General features: G+C 45.9%; 1 long non-coding RNA gene across 1 annotated transcript; it reads right to left on the reverse strand.

The window, feature by feature from the left end:
- Positions 1-3,344: 3,344 nt before the first annotated feature.
- Positions 3,345-6,756, reverse strand: LOC116557648. Its single transcript, XR_004271627.1, has 3 exons — positions 6,436-6,756; positions 4,457-4,629; positions 3,345-3,487 (listed from the first exon to the last, which is right to left on the reverse strand). It is a non-coding gene; the product is annotated as an uncharacterized LOC116557648 (long non-coding RNA).
- Positions 6,757-7,206: the final 450 nt, after the last annotated feature.

Genomic DNA, 7,206 nt, shown 5'->3' on the forward strand with positions numbered 1-7,206 from the left:
GAAGAGTCTAACAATATTAGACCCACAGACACAGGGAAATTTCAACTGTAATATCTTTACTAGAGTTAAGTCAAATTTTAGGTGAGATCAGTTACATTTCAGAAATAAAAATAGGTCACTTCCTTAGTCTTGCTTATTTTTTGAACACAGTATCTATTTTAATGAACGGGGAAATATAAATAGAAAAAAAATTTTAACTAGTATATGCCATAGAAATCATTTACAGATCATCAGAAACAAGTTAAATTTGAATATGAAAGCTTCCCTCGCCTCCACAGGAAAAGAAAATGGACTAACCCATTCTGGCCAAAAATTAGCCTTATTTATGTGTCAATACAGCCCTTAAAAAAACAGATAATCTAACCTGGATTTTGGATACCTGTACCTAAGACGTGTTTAGAACATTCCTCTAAAACACCTAAAGAAACGAAAAGCCCAGCCTTGTGTGGTGGCTCATGTCTGTAATTCTAGCACTGTGGGAGGCCGAGGCGGGAAGTCCACCTGAGGTCAGGGGTTCAAGACCAGTCTGGCCAAGGTGGTGAAACCCTGTCTCTACTGAAAATACAAAAATTTGCCTGGCATAGTGATGCGTGCCTGTAATCGCAGCTACTCGGGAGGCTGAGGCAGGAGAATGGCTTGAACCTGGGAAGCGAGATCATGCCATTGCACTCCAGCCTGCGCGAAAGAACAAAACTCTGTCTCAAGAAAGAAAGAAGCTAAAAGCCCTATATCCACAAGAAATTTTTGCAGTATCTCAGTGCTGAAGGAGAGAAGGCAGAGCATAACTCAGAAGGTCTCAGTCGGGTTTTTGTTATTTTGAGGCTATCTTTGGTGGCCGAATTAGAAGGATAGTGTGGTGCTAAAGTAACATTGCTGCATGTGCTTTAACAAGCAAAGTTGGAGATTACTGATGATAACACAGTCATCTGTGGGATGCGTTCCTGTGCATTCTAAAACATGAAGCCTCACTTTGAGTCTTACCATTAAGTCCTTGCCGTGAAGGGGTGGCAAGTGTTACTGAGTTGCTAGATTAGCAAGGTTCTACGGCATTTTCGCTTTAAGCCAGAGTGCTTTCACAGCTGAGCTGTAATGCTCTGAAAATGCCTACATAACAAGATCCAGACGTGGAGTTGAATCCCAAATGGTAAGCGGCCAATGGCATTTATACGCTATTACCTTGCCGAAGCCGTAAAAAGTCAGCACATCTGAAAAGACACTGTGCCTAAATCTGAAAGCAGAGAGGAAGCCAACACAGGAAATAGGTGGCTCTTTCAATCATAACATACCTCTACAGGGTGGGAAGGTAGTTCCGTTTTCTAGAGAATACCAGCGTGAACTCCAAACCCTTCTTCAGGAGGCAAGTAGAAAGAATGAGGCTAAATTATCCTATTGATGACTAAATGTTCCATTTAGCTCCCCAGAGTCCACGCCTGGAACAGAATTTCAAGGAATCACATTTAGCTTGCTGGCCAACCGGGACCTGCTGCAAACTTGAGTAAACACAAGGTTTCCTAATAACCTGCCTTTCTTAGAAATCTAAAGTACTAATAAGTTCAGGAAAACTTGAATTTCTCAGAGAGGCAGGAAAAGGGATCAAGTTGCAGAACAATACAGCTAGAAAGAAAAACCAAGTGCACCTGAGGGCAGATGTTAAAGGAGTTGGAGAAATCACATTTGAGAAAGGTATGTTTCAGTGGCCAGTTTGGTCTCTGTCTTGCAAAGGTACTTGGTCCCATAATTCGTTTGACTCTTGCATAAACCCTATTTGCCTGATTTGGTTCAAAGTTGTCTGTGACTTTTGTTTCCCATGTGATTGATGAATTTGACAAGTTTGCCTCTGGCCCTGTGCTGAGCACTATGAAGGGACAAAGAATTATAAGATCTGGTTTGGGGCTTGAGGGGTGGAGAATGGGGGTTTGAAGAGAATATGCACAGCAGGAGCAAAGGTAGCAGTGTGCTGGTGGGTTTAGAGAAAGGTTTTTGTTTTTGTTTTTTTTGAGACAGAGTCTTGCTCTGTCACCCAGACTGGAGTGCCATGGTGCGATCTCCATCTTGGCTCACTGCAACCTCAGCCTCCCGGGTTCAAGCGATTCTCCTACCTCAGTCTCCAAAGTAGCTGGGATTACAGGTGCCCGCCACCACTCTCAGTCAATTTTTGTATTTTTAATAGAGATGGGGTTTTACCATGTTGGCCAGGCTGGTCTCGAATTCCTGACCCCAACTGATCCACCTGCCTCCGTCTCCCAAAGTGCTGGGATTATAGGCGTGAACCACCGAGCCCAGTCTAGAGAAAGATTTTAATAAACTTAGAGTTTAGTGATCTTTGTGGCCTGGGACAGAAGTCATTTCCTCCTTTGGTTACTCAGAGTAACCTATCAGGGGGTTTTGGGGCAGGGCCAGTGGTGCAGAAGCATTCTGGAGCTACAGATATCAAGAACGTAGGATCTAGAAAGATGAATGAAATCTATTCCCGACTACCTTGGCAGCATCCAAAGTCACAGAGGGGAAGATACTATTGTGCTAGGAGGATGAGTGATGACTTTAGTTTGTAACCCACATAAATAAAAATAAGTTTCTGACTAGGTGTCTATCATCACATCACCTGAGAATGACTGGATAGATTTTCACTGTGTTGGAGGGAACATCTGAACTTTAAAAACGGGCTTAAAATATGGGTGATGGCAGGATGACTACCAATGAAGAAATGTGCCATATGCATTATCACAGGTCAGGTTCTCACAGAAACAGTCTCAGAGATGGGGATTAGTATGCCAGGGTTTATAAAGGAAGTGGTTTAGGGGAAATGAGTCGGGGGATGAGGAACAGGCAGGATGGGGAATGGGAAAGAGTCCAGTAAGAGAGCCACTTCAGGACGAGTCCCAGCCTCAGCACAACCCCACAAAAAGCAGTGCAGTGTAAGTGACACTTCTGATTGCATCCTAACCCCAGGCACTCCAGACCTGAGCTTTCATATTCTGCACCAGTCAGCCATTGACCAATGGCCCCTCAGGGAGGACCCAGATTTCCAGGTACATCTGTCTCCAGTCTTCAGAAGACAGTCACTGGAAGCAGGCATAGAAGCGAAGGAAATGGGCCGGGCTTGGTGGCTCATGCTTGTAATCCTAGCACTTTGGGAAGCTGAGGCCTGTGGACCACCTGAGGTCAGGAGTTTGAGGCCAGCCTTGGCAACATGGAGAAAACCCATCTCTACTAAAAATACAAAAATTAGCTGGGCATGGTGGTGCACGCCTGTAATCTCAGCTACTCAGGAGGCTGAGGCAGGAGAATTGCTTGAACCTGAAAGGTGGAGGTTACAGTGAGCGGAAATCGCCCCAGTACACTCCAGCCTGGGAGACAGCAAGACTCTGTCTCAAAAAAAAAAAAAAGAGAGAGAGAAGCCAAGGGAAGGACACTCAGAAATGGACAAAGGATTTTGAAGGGAAGGCACTGAGCCCCTCAGTACAGTGTTCCCCATCCATATTAAGACCTGTGGGCAGAACAAGGAATAGATGTTTCAGATATGGGTCCAAAATCAAAGAACATGCCCTTCAACTTGCAGGTGCTGGTTTCCAGTTGAGCTGCTACTCACATGGGCAACTCTAGCCAGCTGTTAGCAGCAGAGATTTGTGTACTTGGTAATGTTTTTAAAAAACAGCTGGGGATCGTCCTGGGCGATGCTGGAGGCCAGCTTCTGTGCAATCGCATGGGCCTGCTGGGCTTGTCCGATTCTTCCTCCTGTCCCTGGAGGAGCAAACAAGCCTCTTTTGTATTCAACCTGTGTCTTCCTGAACACTGTTTCTCTCTGACGGGTGATTGGAGAGACTGAGACAGTTCTAATCAAGAAGACTACGTAATCAGCCGGGTGTGGTGGCTCAAGCATGTAATCCCAGCACTTTGGAAGGCCAAGGCAGATGGATCACGAGGTCAGGAGATCGAGACCATCCTGGCTAACATAGTGAAAACCTGTCCCCACTAAAAATACAAAAAATTAGCTGGGCATGATGGTGCGTGCCTTAATCCCAGCTATTCAGGAGGCTGAGGCAGGAGAATCAGTTGAACCCGGGAGACAGAGGTTGCAGTGAGCCAAGATTACGCCACTGTCCTCCAGCCAGGATGACCGAGTAAGACTCCATCTCAAAAAAAAAAGAAGACGACTACATAATCAAGGCCTAAATTCTGTGCTACAAATCCTATAAGAGCGTCATGAAAATGGAGTTTACTTAGGGCTGGAGGAGCCGCAGAAGGCTTTTTGGGAGAGATGGGACTTCATTTTGGCCTTGAAAAGCAGTAGAGCTTAGTAGGTAGAAAAGAGTAGATAGAAAAGAGTACCAGCCGGGCAGGGTCTATTGAGCAAAAGGCACAGAGGTGAGACCTGACATGCACTCTTACAGCACAAAATGAAGACTGTCTTAGCTGAAGGGAAGAATCCCAGCCCAGAATACTGATGGTCGGTCACCTTAGGTCTGAAAATTGGGTCATGGTCTTAAGCCATCATCCCCTCTGCTGCTTGGTTCAGCTTCTTTCTGATTCTCTGCCCAATTCCCTACTCAGACTGGCTTTCCATCAAGCTGTGTTGGGCTCCAGACCATCCTCCTAATTAATACATGCCAGGTCCCATGAGTTGACAAGCTTTCAATACAAAGAAATAAATGATATAGGCCAGGACAGAAAGCAGAACAAAATAAAGATAGCAGGGGGTGTTTGGAGTGAACAACATCATGGAACGGGCCAATTTAAGAGACTTTTTGGAAAAGCAGAAACCTGATGTGTTAATTAGGAGTCTATTTCCATAATAAGTCTGCTCAGAGGAAGGTAATAGAAGAAACAAAAGGGGCAGTGGTGGGGTCTGTTCAGGCAGAATGGAAGTTGCAGCTTAAGGAGAGGGGAGAGGGCTTATTATTGTCTGTTGTCTTATGTATCTCTGCGGTCTGCTGGCTCCATAAGACAGGGGGCTGCCCCTTCTGTGTTTTGTAAGGCACCATGAATAAAGAGCTTCGGATATAAATAACACTGTGGTTTCTGGCCCCAGGACCTGATTCAACAGGAAGTACTGCAGCCTTACCAGCTCCAGCTGGTGGTAGATTTTGACTTTTCAGGGCATATTCTATTCAGAGGAACTGTCTGCTGCTGAGATGAGCCAATATAGTGGTTCAAAACAAGAGGAAGTGCGGCAAGGAAGTGAGGTGCCAGCGCGCCCACAGTGAAGGAAGGGCACTTGTGGAGCCAAGAGCCTTCATCTGGCTTCATGCAGCTAGGCTTGGGGGATTCGAGCATGGGCACTGGAATCAGGTAGACGTGGGTTCTAACCCCAGCTCTGCCGCCTGCCGGCTCTGTGGTTAGGCCTTCCAACTGGTAATGCTGAGCTGAGAAAAGACAGTCTATCTTCTCCACTACTGCCAGATTGATTTTCCAAAAGCACAGCTTGGAGCATCTCTTCCTGCTGTTTGGAGATGGCAATGGTTCCCAACTGCCTAGCGGCAGCCCGCCCACCATGAGGTTGGCCAAGCTCTGCACTGCACTTCAGGGATGTTGACTGAGCCGGTTCACCCTCCTAAACCTTGCTTTCTTCTTCATGAAGCAAGGATGATGCTTGTTGTTGGGCCACTGTGAAAGTTAAAGGAGATAATTCATGTAAAGCGCAGGGCACATCATAAGAATTTTCACCAGCTGGGCGCGGTGGCTCACACCTATAATCCCAGCACTTTGGGAGGCTGAGGCGGGTGGATCACGAGGTCAAGAGATCGAGACCATACTGGTCAACATGGTGAAACCCCGTCTCTACTAAAAATTCGAAAAAATTAGCTGGGTGTGGTGGCGCACGCCTGTAGTCCCAGCTACTTGGGAGGCCGAGGCAGGAGAATTGCTTGAACCCAGGAGGCGGAGGTTGAGGTGAGCCGAGATCGCACCATTGCACTCCAGCCTGGGTAACAAGAGCGAAACTCCGTCTCAAAAAAAAAAAAAAAAGAAAAAAAAAAATTTTCACCATTGGTTAAGAAACTGTTTGAGTGCAAAGCCCTGTTCTTCTTTCACTAGATGTAACCTTGGGCACATTTCTTAATTTCCCCATTGTATTAGTCCATTCTCACGGTAAATACTACCCCAGACTGGGTAATTTATAAAGGAAAGAGGCTTAATTGACTCAAGTTCAGTGTGGCTAGAGAGGCCTCAGGAAACTCACAATCATGGCAGAAGGGAAGCAAACAGGCCAGGAAGGAGAATGAAAGCCAAGCAAAAGCGTTTCCCTTTCCAAACCATCAGATCTCATGAGACTTATTCTCTATCACAAGAACAGTTGGGGGGAACCACCCCCATGATTCAGTTATCTCCCACCGGGTCCCTCCCACAACCCATGGGAATTATGGGAGCTATAATTCAAGATGAGATTTAGGTGGAGACTCAGGCAAACCATATCATAACCCATCCTCAAATGCTCACCTGTAAAACAAGGTTGTTGAGAGGATTTGATGAACTGATGTTTCTAAAGCATCCTGACCAGTACTCAGTGCTTAATAATTTTAGTTTTATGACATCATCATCATCATCCTCATCCTCATCATCACTGTTTCCACCATCATCATGATCATTTAGATCTGGGAGAAAAAAAGAAATAAATTGGGAATATACTTGTTGAGATGAGTCCCTGAAGTTGCTCTGGGGGTCTAGGAATGGAGAAAAGGACTGGACACCCTCCATACTTCTGGCAGGGCCTGGGGTGGTTGGGACCAGTTGGCTGCTGGGTGCTCCTGTCGATCTAGCTGTTTTCTCCTGGCTTCTGGATCTAATGCTGAGCATTAGACAACCAATGACTCAATTCCAAAAAGTACAAAAAGTAAGATATCTGTTCAGCCCAGGCCAACTGGAAGGTGGGGATCAAGCTTCCTGAATGAGCCTATGGTGATCATGGTGGTTAGACCGAGGACACACGCTCCCTTTTTCTGCTGTCATGAGAGTCCCTCAGGGAAAGCTTGTGGTGAATGCAACTCTGTCTCCTGTTTTTCTATCTGAAGGTAATGACCCTTCACCCATTTTGTGCAATGTTGGCAAGGCTGTCAACAGTGTGACCCCACACTATTGCTGGGATAACACAATCCAAGCAAAGTGAATCAAAATCATTATACTGAGTTTGCATGAGACCTGGAAGTAGTGGTGGGGGTGGAGGGAAGTGTCCTTTCCTTTGTCCTAGGATGTAGAGATCTAAAGAACATA

The sequence above is a fragment of the Sapajus apella genome, unplaced genomic scaffold (assembly GCF_009761245.1).
Source record: "Sapajus apella isolate SASKATOON/1434 unplaced genomic scaffold, GSC_monkey_1.0 scaffold20, whole genome shotgun sequence".
In the NCBI taxonomy this organism is placed as follows: Eukaryota; Metazoa; Chordata; class Mammalia; order Primates; family Cebidae; genus Sapajus; species Sapajus apella.